This window comes from Capsicum annuum, chromosome 8 (assembly GCF_002878395.1).
Source record: "Capsicum annuum cultivar UCD-10X-F1 chromosome 8, UCD10Xv1.1, whole genome shotgun sequence".
NCBI lineage: Eukaryota > Viridiplantae > Streptophyta > Magnoliopsida > Solanales > Solanaceae > Capsicum > Capsicum annuum.
In genome coordinates, this window is record NC_061118.1 from 40,763,636 (window position 1) to 40,777,693 (window position 14,058).

Below are 14,058 nucleotides of genomic sequence, written 5' to 3' on the forward strand. Positions count from 1 at the left end.
CTACCTGAGGTTGATGAACTTAAGAAATTTGGCTTCCCTCAGCTCTTGGGGAAAGAATCTGTCTAAGAAGGCCATGACAAATTCCTCCCACTCAATAGGGCCTGTATCATCTAACCTCTCAGACTTCTACTATTTGTACCAATCATGTGCAACATCCTGTAATTGGTAGGTGGCTAACTCAGCACTCTCAATAGAAGTAACACCCATGATGTCAATGACCTTCTGGACTTGTTCAATGAACTCCTAAGGGTCCTCATTAGACTTAAACCCATGGAAAGATGGAGGGTTCATCCAGGTAAAGTCCCGAACCCTAGCTTCATTAGGATTGGCCATAATTACTGGTGGCCATTTATTCTATGCAGCTACAGACTGAGCAAATGTGGTAAATGCGGCTCAAAACTCCATATGGGAAATATGTTCGCCCAAAGGATCTTCGAGCTGAGGAGCTGGCTGGTTTCTTCTCTTTGGGGCCATAGTCTAGAATAAGAGAAGAATAGATTAGACTGAGAGTTTAATTTGTGATTATGCTCACTAGAATGACATGAATAATGAAGAAATGGGACAGTTCCTAAAACACTTATAGCCTCCCGTACATAAATATGGCGCGCAACACACCCATGTACAAGACTCTACTAGAGGCAGCTTTCAGACTTCCTAGGACTCTATTGAACATTAGGCTCTGATACCAAGTTTGTAACACCTCGATTCGCTGAATGGGAATGCTACAGGGTGCTCATGACCTAGAGGGACAACAAGCTAACCCATGACTAATATTTGTACCTATATATTGTAATTCATGATATAATAAAGCAGAATACATAAAGCTGTAAGGCCATAAGGTTCAACTAAATAAAACCATGTGGGTGAAAATACCCGAAACAACTCAATTTGGAAGCTAAGTCTGAACGTAAATCTGAACGTAAATCTGAAAGCCTCTAAACTATATGAATAAGGAGTTGAAGGAACATATATCCAAATAACTCCGTAAAACTAAGCTAAATAAATAAATAAATGTATCAAATCATATTATCCTCGAATCAATGAGGACTCACTGTGTCTTCATGACTGGAATGCTACCGCTACTGTTGGGCTGGAGCTCGTGTCTCAGAACCTATGGTGTAACATGAAAAGAAAGCACCATAGCGCAAATGCGTTAGTACAACTGGAGTACTGAGTATACAAGGAAGGTAGGCTAAATATAAAGGGTTTCATGCATGAACAACATGGACTGACTAATATGAACATGGAAGTGCAAACACATATATATAGAAGCTGGGACCGTGAATATGTGATAGCATGACCTATAAGCTAATATATGGTTTACTGATAATTGTCATGACTGATACTGCAACTGATAATATGGACGACTGTATCTGATAGTCCTGTATATACTGAAATCTGAAGAACGCCCTGAGTTCTTTTATTGAGACTGATACTGAAAATATGGGAGTAGTGTTTAACTGACATACCCCATGTATGCCGTTATGGCTAAGATGGGGTCCAATCTCTGTCCCAACTGGAGGGGTGTCAATACCGTGCCATGGGTAAGGACAGCCTGTGAGTGACCCTTATCTGGCGAGTACTAAATGAGAACGGTGGGAATCCTAAACTGACGGGTTAAGCCACCTTATGAACCCTAATCTTACGGGTTAAGATATCTCAACCTACGCTGGCTACGTAGTTCTGGAACACAAGGATGACTACTAAGAATCACACCCTGAACTGGCGGGTGAGTTCCCATCCTTGGGTTCACTCGGTGCTAACCTCTACTCCCATATGGAAGGACTGGACATGAATAACTGACTATAAATAACTTAATCTTACTGAATTCCATTGACTAGCGGATTATAAATATGCTCCTCAGGAAGGTTCAATTTTTAGCTTATTTTTTGGTGTTTGTAGGTGATAGCACAAGTTGGGATGGGTATCTCAAGAAATGAAACCCCAGACAAGTATATTAGACTTTCTTTTCATCACTTTCCTCTCTTTAGTAAGCTTACTAGGTATGATCTTTAAAATACAAATGATGATCATATTCCATGTATTCCTTTAGTTTGAATTTAATTCATTTGAGTTTAATTTAATAGAATGTATTTGTTGGATTGAAGATTTTGAGTGTGTTCCTTGTCTCAAATATTAAATTGCAAATTTCTTATTTTCATACACTAATGCACACTATGTGTTTGATGAAACAACCATTTGAAGTTTGTTTGCTTAATTTAGTGGCGGGTGATTTAATCTGGTTCTTATGATTACAAGTGGTGTGTTTGGTGATGAATGGGTGCATTTGGATTGTTCACATGTGTTGTTATTTTTACTATTCAAGCTCTTACTTTTCATGCACACCATATGTTTGTTAAAATGTCAATAAGATAGAAATGCCTTATATACTTGTAAAGGTTAAGGTAAAATTTCTTAGGGCTTTTTGTGATCATTTTTTGAGTATATCTTTGAGTCCAACTGGTCTTAAATGTGGGATCCATGGTGTCATCGATTAGTGTGTTTGTCATAGCATCACGGGGTGAAGTCTAAGTAACCTGAGAGGCATGGATGCTTACCTTTACCTATGATAGTTTAGGTGACTCCATTCTTAAGGGTATAGGGTCGTTGGTGTTTCTACTGGTGTTAAGAGTGTTTTATGATCTAAATGGGCAATATGTGAAGTTGTGAGGAAAGAATCCCATGAAGTGTAATGATAATGTTACCTTGCATTCCCCTAAGTTTTTCAATAATTTTTTCGGAAGAGGCAAAAGTTCAAAAATGCTTTTAAAATGTTATTGGCAAGAAATGAAATAATTTTGAGAAAAACCAAATAAAATATAGTTTTCTTTGTGAAAATGATCAAGGATGTTTTTGAGCTTTATTTTGAATGAGACCATTAAATTTAATTTTGGCTCTCTCTTTACAAGGATGAGTCCTTGACTCAGAGTGACTTATTAAGCTCAAATTGCTCAAATTGGTTAGAAGATTAACTTTTTGTTCTATGAGTAAAATGCTATGTGCGGTGAGATTTTTGAGTAATTATTGTACATATGTGTAGTCTAGAACTTTCCCCAAGTGTGTTCAAAGTGAAATTCTAGACAAGATTGGTTTGGAGAATTACCCGAGGCCATTTTTGACCCATCACATAGCCAAATTCCCACCCTAACATCGTTCCTTGGTTAACCCCTTTGAGCCTTTTGCCTATTTTTCTTTATTTTTTATAATAATAACCATTCTAAAACAGCTAAACCATTTTAAAATCTTCCTTTTGGCACTTATCCTCCTTTGATGCATCTAATGATTCAAAGTAATGAAATATAGGCAAAAGCCTTAGTTTGGGGGGTTCGTGTAGTTGGGAGAATAATGTAAGGGTGGTTCAAACTCCAAGTTTGGGAAGGATTAATGTGATCTGCTAAGATGAGCAAAGAAAGGTGTATATAAGGTGGTTAAATCATATGCTCGAGATACAAGAGACATACTTAATGGTAAAGTTGTATAGACTAGTCCATAGAATGTGAAGAGAAAAGAGGCAAATGGGGGGATAAAAAGATCTTAAAGTTATAAAGTATCTTGAAAAAGCCAAAGAAATGAAGAAAGAAAATGGTGGCTTTGATTTATTTTGTAAATGCTAATAAAAAAAGGTAAGTAAATATGAGAAATGATTTGAAGGAGAATAAGGTAGATAGTTTGAAAATTTTAGGGTAGAAGGGGTTAAGGAATTACATTGAAGGAGGTATTTTAGTCACTTGATCTATATATATTCCTTCCCACACCTTAAAACTTCATCTTGACCTGCAAGACCTTGGTTATTACAAACTAGGTAAGTCTACAGTAGTGGTGAAAAACACAAAGGGAAAGCCTATTGTTCTACTCATTGTACTTGAATTTATTTGTAAGAGTGAGTGTGAATTTTTTCATTATTTGAGCTCCTTTAGAAATTTAAATGCCTTGTGTGGGTTGTGCTAACTCTTACATGTGAGTGACATTGGTACTTTGGGGTAGAGGATGAAGTCTTACTCTCAGTTTGGGTAAATGGGTTATGTAAGTTGCATCGAGTAGATTGAAACAATCTTTGAAGATACTATGTTTCCTTTTAAGATTACTTGTTGATTTGGAAGGTTCACGTGATACAAACATGCATTCTTGATTCATAAAGATGTTCTAATTGAAAATTTTTGGCTTACTTGTTGCCATGACATGTTTGACGGTCTTTATAGAGCTTTGTTAGCTTGTTTCTTTAGTATAGCTTTATTTTGGATGGCTTTAGTTGAATACCCTATCTCATTAAATTGTTATTACTTGCTTGAGGACAAGTATTAGTTTATGTTTGGGGTTGTTGATAAGTCCTCAATTTGAGGATTTTCTAGCACCTTTTAAGCCTAAATTATCATTCTGTTCCATTGATTTTATGTTAATGTCTTACTTAATGCTCATTTGTGTAGAAAAGGTTGAAAAAGGGAACATGAGCAAGTCATTCAAGTCAAAAATAGGTTAAATGTGAAAGAAAAGAGACAAATGCTAGAAATAAAGCCTAAGAATCGACCCTCAGTTACCATGATCGCAACTTGAGGGTCACAATCGTGACCAGCCAATTTTAGGGTGATTGCAATATGACTACCATGATTGCGGTAGAGCAAAAAAGTTTCAACGGAATTATTATAATATTTGACAAATGTATAGTTGGGGATTAAATAGGGTTTTTTAGTTCATTTTCATCATCTTAAACATATATCTTGATTCTAATTTTTAGTTTTTGACATTGAGGAGAAACAATTGTATGTGAAAACTCTAACTGAGAATTTAGTTAAAGATTCAGAGTAAAGCGTGGGTTTACTCATTTTTAAGTTTCAATGGAAGAATTGAATGCAAATATGGGCAATCCTCTTCTTCTCTTTAAAACTATGCATGAATAAATTTTTATCTTGCGATTATGTTAGAATAGGGTGAAATTATTTGTGGGTGTTGATTGCTAGTTCCAATTCTTAGTCAATGTTAATGGGTTTCAGAAATTCTTGGTTATTGAATTAAAAGTTATGGGTGAAAGCCCCAGTTTCCCTAAACCCATATCATCCTTGAAAGAGGGATTTGGGTGGTAGGTATTTTTGAACAATGAAATTGATTTTATCTTATTCCTTCACATTATCTTATAAATAAGGATGGTATGTGAATATGCTGTGTCTTCAGCATCATCCTATAAATAGGAATGCTTGATTAAGGTTTTGGGTTGATTGTTTTGCCATGCCCAAGAGGTATTCAAAAGAATCCATGGGTGAAAATTTGGTGTTATTTTGAAGGACTAACACTAAAACCTCTTAACTTGCTACCCATATATCCATTAACTAATATTGGAACTTACTTTCATGTACCCATACACTAATTACCCCTAGGAAAGCATAACCCCAAGAATCTTCTTATTTGGTTTTATCTATACATTGCTTTCTCTCAATTTAGTGTTTAGATTTATTTTATTTAAACAAGTTTGATTGAAAACCCCTAACTAGTTGTATCTTAGGTTCGAATTTAACAAGCACTTTCATTTCAAACATACTCGATCACCATTTACATTGTTCCTCGTGGATTCAACCTCGACTGAATATTGGGTAATTATATTGACACAATTCCCTTGCACTAAATTGACCTATAAGTTTAGAATTATTAATACTCAATATATGCGGGCAAGTGACATGCTTTTCCATACACCAAATGATAAAGATATGTCCTAATAGGCATTTATAGGATAACTTATACTCCAAGAGTGCATCATCCAGCTTTATTGACCAATTCTTGCTGAACATTAGCAGTCTTCTATAGAATTTTCATGATATCTCTGTTAGATACTTCTACTTTTCCACTTATTTGTGGATGATACTTAGTGGCCACTTAGTGTTTGAGTCCATACTTTTCCAATAAGTTCTTGAATGAATGATTCACAAAATGTTTTCCTTCATCATTAATGATTGCTCTGGGTGTGCCAAAACGATAAAATATATTCTTCTTAACAAATTTCATCATAACCCTAACTTCATTTGTGGAGAGTTCTACAACCTCAATCCACCTAGACATATAATCTACAGCCACATGGTGGAAACAACCCCATGAAATCAATCCCCCACGCATTAATAATCTCAACTTATAGAATATTATTCAGACATTTCATGGAACCTTGGGATAGTGACCATTATCTAGCATTTATTGCATTACCTGACATAAGCTATAGCATCTTTGAACAATGTGGGCCAAAATAAACAAGACTATAATACCATCCTTTCTATCCCTTCACCTCCATGATAACCTCCATAAGGTGATGAATGGAAACTTTTAGAACCTTTTTGGATTCAGCTGCTAAAATAAATCTTCTAAAAATTCTATCCACACCTTGTTTAAATAGATAAGGCTTATCCCAGATGTATGAGCAGGAATCACGAAATAGCTTCTTTTTCTGTTCACTTTTGGTAGATGGAAGATCCATACCGCTAACCATTAAATTCACTCTATCACATAACAAGAAACATCTACAACATCCACTGCCATAACTGCTCATCCAAAAATTCCTCTCTAATGTATACTGTATCATTAGGAACATGAGCATGACTCTCAAGCCTCGATAAATGGTTAGTCACTTGATTTTCATCTCTCTTTTTGTAACAAACTTTCAAATAAAATTCTTCGACCAGAAGAATCCACCTGATTAACTGTGGCTTCACATTTTTCTTGTTGATCAAAGATTAGATGAAAGCATAATCCATATAAATAATTGCCTTGCTTCCCACCAAGTATGCTCTGAATTTATCAAATGCATAGACGAGTGGTAACTTATCTTTCGTTGTGATTATATACGTGACCTGGGAACATATAAAGTTTTACTTACATAGTAGATAAAGCTAAATAACTTATCTTTGTGCTGCCCCAATATTTCTCCAACAACCACATAACTTGCAGCACACATTATCTTGAATGGCAAAGCCCAATTAAGAGCAATCAGAATGGATACTTCTGTGAATCCTCTTTTCAAATTCTGACATGCTTTCTGATACTCAGCCCTAAAGTCAAACTTTATCTCTTTGTCCAGAAGCATGCACAAGGGATATGCTATCTTTGGGAAGTCTTTGATAAACCATCTAAAAAACCCTGCATGTCTGAGAAATCTTATAACAGCTTTTGCTAACACTGGATATGGTACTTTTTCAAAGATATCTACTTTGGCTATATCCACCTCAAGTCCTCTTTATGAAACCTTATGACCAGGTATGATACCTCCCCTTACAAAAAATGGCACTTCTCCCAGTTAGGTTAGACACTTTATACCGAGTCAAGACTGTATCTATGTTCTGCAAGCACATATCAAATGAATTACCAAGAACATAAAAATCATCCCTAAATACCTCAACAAAATCTTTCACCATATCATAGAAGATAACCATTATGCATTTCTAGAAAGTCACTGGTGCATTGCATAATCCTAAGGTAATACGTCTGAATTCATAAGTGTCTTAAAGACAAGTAAAGGTGGTCTTCTAATAATATTATGGAACTATAGCTATCTGATTGTAGCATGAATACCTATCCAAAAAGTAGTAATATTCTTGTCCAGCCAACCTATCCAATATTTGATCAATGAAAGGAATGGGATAGTGATTCTTTTGAGTGGCATCATTCAACGTCCTATAATCTAAATAGATATTCCACCTAGTCACTTTACAAGTTGGAATCAACTTATTATTCATATTAGTCACAAATTTTATCCCTCTTTTCTTTGGAACACATTGCACAGGGCTGACCCATTTACTATGTGAGATGGGATAAATAATCCCAACATCAATCCACTTCATAACTTATTTTCTAAATACTTCTTTCATTATGAGATTCAGTCTTTGATTGTTTTGCACATTTTCTTTATATCCTTCCTTAATTAATATTTAATGCTTACAAAAGGCAGGATTGATTTCTTGAATATCTGATATTTTCTATCTGATTGACTTCTTCCTTCTCTTCAGTATTGTCTATGCCTTTTTCACCTGCACACAAGATAAACCTGCAGACAAAATCACAGGAAAAGTACCATCATCACCATGGAAAACACATTTTAGATGAGAGGGAAGAGCTTTGAGTTCTACCTTTGGTGCTTTATTAATAGATACCTTGGGAGAGGGAATGATTGGTCTATTCAACGCTCAAATTCAGTCTTTTTGGTAATAATTCTTGTCATATCCAAAATCTTTACCAACTACTTCATATTACCTAAGAGATCATATCCCACTAGTGCTCGCTCAAAGGTATCCTTGGAAGTAATTAGGTGAAAGTCAAACTCAAGATCCAAGAATGTGATAGAAGATAATTCTTTATATACTATAAGCAACTTTATTTCCTTGTATAATTTGGATACCTTGACCTTTCTATGAGTATGTACGGTCAATTCTCCTGCAGCTATATCAATCAATGAATAGCCGGTTGCTAAAAAAGGACGTCCCAAAATAAATGAGACTTCTATATAAGCATTAAAATCAAGAATAATAAAATCCATCATGAAGATAAGCGACCCCACTTTTACCAATATATCTTCAATAATTGCATCTTTTCTGGCAAACAAATAGTGAGCTAATTGCAAAACTTCTTTTAGGGTTTTGACTGCCTAGCCCTATCTTTCTAAACAATAACATGGGCATAAGATTAATGCTCGTCCAAAGATAACATAGACTCTGAAATCCTATTGATTGCCCAATTGTAATCCAACTAGTAAAACTTTTTAGATCCTTTATCTTTGTGGGCAATCTATTCTGGATTTGTGATGTGCACTCCTTAGTAAGTGCTACAGTGGCCTATTCAGTCAAGCATTTCTTGTTGGCCACAATGTCCTTTAGGTACTTAGCATACTTTAGAACACTCAACAAAACATCAATAAGAGGCTGTTTAAGATGAACCTATTTCAAGATATCAATAAACTTTTTGAAGCAAGCTTTTTCTTAGTGTTTCCACAGCCTTTTGTGGGAAATGTAAAGGTGGCATCACACTTTCCACATTATTTTCCTTGCTTTTAGATTTGTCTTCTACATCTTTGTTTTCATCCCTTGCTATTTCAACATCAATTCTTAGGTTCTAACTCCTTTAGCTACAACCCACTTTGAGTAGTGACTGGATTTACCTATTTTGGATTTGGCTCAGTATCACTAGGTAGACCTTTCTGAGGTCTAGTATTCTGTGCTTCTAAAATCTGACCTATTTAAACCTCCAACTATGCTTAAGAAGCCATAATTTACTTTAGTATCTCTTCAATATTACCTGTTTGACCAGTGGATTGATTCCCAGGAGCATGGTGTTGCTAAGTTTAACCGACTGTCCACGGTATAGATTAGCGTTATGTGCCTGATTTTTACCCTATGAGAAATTAGGATGATTTTGACAGTTAAGATAGTAAGTATTATCAAAATTTTACTTTCCTTGCTAATTAGAATTTCCCACATATTTAACAGACTTTGGATTAGCTGCAGAAGCCTCCGCTATATGATCACTATTTTTGCAAACCTCATACCAAGTTTAAGCCTAATTATCTAGATTTTCTATTGCTGGTGTGGACTGTACGACTCCCAGATTCATATTACTAAGTTGTATAGTTAGTTGATTCTGTAATGCAACAATCTGGGCTACTATAGTCGTAAATTGTTCAGCCTCCAGCACATCTACTTCTTTGGAGCACTTCTTATGTCAGCATGCCACTAAGGATTCCCTGTGAAATCCAATTTAGCAGTATGTATAATTTATCATATGTCTTCTCTAGAGCCTGCCCACCTACTGCTGAATGTAGGAGATCTTGGTGTTTGGTTCAAGACCCTCAATGAAATTATCTACTAGCACATCATTAGTTTGATGATGGTGTGGGCAATTACTGAGCATAGCCTTGAATCTTTCCTAAGCTTGGTAAATATTCTCTCTATCTTTTTTCTTGAGACATACAATCTCAGTTCTCAAATGTACTGTCTTCCTAGATGGAAAGAATCAAATAAGGCATTTCCAAGCTAGATCATCCCAGGAAGTCATAGAGTTTGATGGTTTAGTGTATAACCACCTCTTTAATTCCCCTAATAGAGAAATGGGGAAGAGAGTCAATTTGACATAATCAGTAGATATCCAATACTAATATAGGTATAGCTAATCTCAAGAAAGTCCTGTATGTGTTGTTGTGGGTCCTCGTGATGTAAATATGTGAACTGCCCATATGTGTGCAAGAGTTGCACCATGTTCTGCTTTAATTCAAATTGACCACCTACCTTTGGCTTACAGATGCAACTTGCAGCATTGTTCGTAAGTGAGATTGCTACTTCATGAATAGGTTTAGGTTATGCTTTAGTAGAAGCAGTTGGATTTACCATAGCTAGAGTAATTGGGACCACAAGAGCAATACGAATCACCTAATCTTCCATTTAATATGCTGAATTAGGTAGTGAAGTGTTGCTTCTCTTCTTTTTTTATTAAATAATTGTTAAGGTATCAAATTAAACTCAACTAATTTTTTTCCCTTGCCAGTCTGATATGTCACTTTTACTACTAAAGTCAGTCCCTAAGATCAAGTTGTTAACACTTATTTATTATCAAAAGAAAATTTTTAGAAAATTTCTAATTATTTGAGTCCCCAAAAATGACTCCAATAACTTGTTGTGGTCAATTGCACATGCAAGTTCATATGATCATAAAAGTATAGTCACTCAAAGAATCAAATATCGTGCCCACGAGGACTGCTTGATTAGTAATTTACTTAACTTGAGTTTTTATAATAATATCTTCAAGTGTTTCAGAGTATCAAAATAAGTTAAAATAATTTAATGAATAATTTAACAATTAAATGAATAATAAAACATAACAATCGCAATGAAATCTAGGTTGTAAAAATAAGAGAGAAGATTTCAGGGCTGAGGCACTCTTAACAATCCTATAAGTCTCTATCCTTATCGTGGTCATGTTAATTATCGAGTTATTGATTCAGAGGGTTTAGATTATTATCATGGTCTTTCAAATCTCTAATCCTCTACCTAAAAAAATATTGCAACTACATCATTGAGCAGGGATGTAATAATCCACTTAGGTGCTTTAAGTTATCATCCTACAATTGAGCCAAACAAGGCTTCTAGGTTTATTCCTATCCTAGCCGCTACTTCATATTATTCATTCTGTAGAAGAATATGAATTTCCTCCATAAACTCTATAATTTATCCCTATAATTCTCCTTCTATGTTTTCAAAGGAATTATAGATGTATTCTAATGGTGGTCGTTCATTAAAATAGTATAAGAAAGAGGATAGAATAATCCATATGATAAATCAACATTTATTGTTCTAAGGATATCAAAATATAATCATGTTCTTGGCCTCGACCCCAGAAAAAAGGGTTTTAGGCACTCATGTTCGAAATCAACATCAAGAAAATATAATTAATTGTACCGAATTCAATTTTCAAAGAAGAAAAATGGAAGAACCCTAATAAAACACCTATAATAGTTTTTTCCTTCGCTATACATATGGCAAGATATTTTAAATTGTGTTTAAGTATTCCTTTTATAGTGAAGCACTCTTTCCCAAAAATTTCTCTGTACTGCATAGTAGAGCCTAACTTGGAGGTTAAGGTCCATGGCGTGGGGCTATTGTGTACCTCTACTAGAAGATGCCTTGTTGAATAAATTAACCTCCGTGTCGTGGAGGCCATTGTAGATACTAGGGTCCACATTGTAGAGACTTGTTATTTTCTTCCCTCTCTGCTCCTTGGTTATTTTCTTAGTTCTCCACTTTGTTCCATGCTTTCTAAACCTTTTTCTAGTGTCTTCATGTACAACATGTCGCTCCAAGTGCTTCCATATTGCAAGATCTCCTCATTAATACATTAAAGCACGTCAAAATTTATCACAATCGAGCCTTGCATTAACTAATCATTTTTATTAGCTCGAGAATATAATTATAACTCAAAAACAATACAATTAACATGTTTTAGCTAATAGAACTAGTATAAATATGGATAAATATTGGAACTTAGACGTATAATTACACCTTTAATCATTCAGATATGTATATTATGCTATGATGATATACTTATTATGATATGATGACTTTGGGCTATGAGATTAATATCCTAGCTAAGTCTAAAATGAGAAAATAGTTATAATGTGGTATGATATAAATGGATTCTAATGGAATAATGATTAGTTAATAAGTGTTGATTGATTGAAAAGTGATAAATATATACAAGTAATGGCTATAGTGTGGCATGACTTGGATGAATTCCAATTGATAAATGAAGGTAGTGGGTTATTCTTGTTTGTACCTTCCAGGCGTATGGGGGTTTGGGATGGGTTATTTACTTTTTTTTAATACCTATTCGTGTATGGGAGCCATTTTGTAGTTATATTTGCATGTGTTGATGATTTTGGTTATGTTATGCTATTATTTTGGTTTATTTGCCCATATATGTATAACAATGTTGGAGTTGATTCAGGTTTGTCTTCTTATCTTGAATTAGTTATGTTATCTTGCATTTTATCATTTTTAATCATGATTTAGCTCAGTCGGCCTATGATATGATCCAAATGACCATCATAGCTTTTGATGACATTATTGGAGATCAACACTTAAAGACTCAAGCTTTGGTGACCTCGAGGACATAAGAGCATGCATAGAGGACCTATTTGGTGCACACTATAAAGCCAATATGCATGTGGAAGGTTTCTTGGGGATTACCTTTGATGCATACTCGAGGTTACAAGTTGGAACCCACTGCATTGGACCTTGAAGAAGGTGTCTTTGAAGTGTTAGAATCATTAAGGGCGTTTTAGGGATTATACATATGGATTCCAAACACAACATGGCCTCCTCTTTCTCATTAAGGGTGCTTTTATCATTTTATCTTTCATTTGTAATAGTCTATAAATAGCCTCTTATTAGGTCATTCGCTCTTTAGTTGATTATTGACATGGAATAAACTTTGTAATACTTCTTCTCTCTTTGAGAGTGTAGTGTAGGGCTTGGAAAAGCCAATAAGAGTTAGGTCTTGGAAAATACATTCTTGAACTTTTCTTAAAAATGATGGTTGTAAGGAAGATATAATCCCTCTTTGCGGTCACCGTAAGAATATTGGTGTTTGATTTTGGAAGTTTAAGGTTTTTACCGTTCAATACACAATTTGGTACTTAATTCTTCGAAACTTCATATGTCATCTTATCTATCATTACTTTCTTGCATCTTGTGACTTTAGATTCTTTAGGTAGATTTCTATTTTCTGATTCTAGATCTGTATTATTTGGTATCAGAGCAAGGTTCGATTTTATTCCTACGAAATCAATCTTGGTATTGTCAACTTGAAAATAAAAAAAGTAAATAAGAAGAAAAAAGAAAAAAGTTACGGTTCACATTTTTTTAAGGTTTTTCAATTTTTGAGACTTGATTTTTGTGTGTTTCTAGTGTTAGATCCTTGTTTCTAACACTAGAAGAAGTGTCCAAAATAAAAAATCTCACAAAAAAATAGTTCACGTTTTTGTAACTTGGCCACATTTTGAAACTTAGATCTAGGAATTTTTTGTGTGTTTTATTTATTTCTAATGTTTGATCCTTGTTCCCTAACACCAATAGAGTCTAGATCTAGAGTTTGAGCTAATTTTGGGTTGTTTTGAGCCATCCACCATTGTTGAGCTTCAGTTTGAAGAAACTTGAAGTGGATCTTATTTTTTTTAGAAAAGGTTTGGTTGAGTATTTGAACTTAAAAGTATGTTGTGGGTATTGAGAATTCCACGTGATCCTGGAGAACCAAAAATAACCCAATTCCGAGCTCATTTGGTATAGTTACCATTTTTGAATATTCTTGCGTTCTTCATGTTCCTCATGTGTTGTTGAAGAAGAATATTCAAAAAATGGTTATTTGATCTTGAAAAAGGAAGTAAGACGGTGTATTACTTGTTTTTTCAAATAATATTCCCAGTGTATTCCAAGTCTTCCAAAGGAAGAAAAGCCAAAAAGAATATTCAAGTACAAGGGAAAGTACAAGGGGGGGACTACAAATTCAAATTCTTTTGATCTTGAAAAAGGCTCCAATTCGTGCATTTCC

At 34.6% G+C, this 14,058-nt stretch overlaps 1 non-coding gene across 1 annotated transcript; it reads left to right on the top strand.

Annotated features, from left to right (window-relative positions):
* Positions 1-9,841: 9,841 nt before the first annotated feature.
* On the top strand, positions 9,842-9,948 carry LOC124886839. Its single transcript, XR_007044246.1, has one exon. It is a non-coding gene; the product is annotated as a small nucleolar RNA R71 (small nucleolar RNA).
* Positions 9,949-14,058: the final 4,110 nt, after the last annotated feature.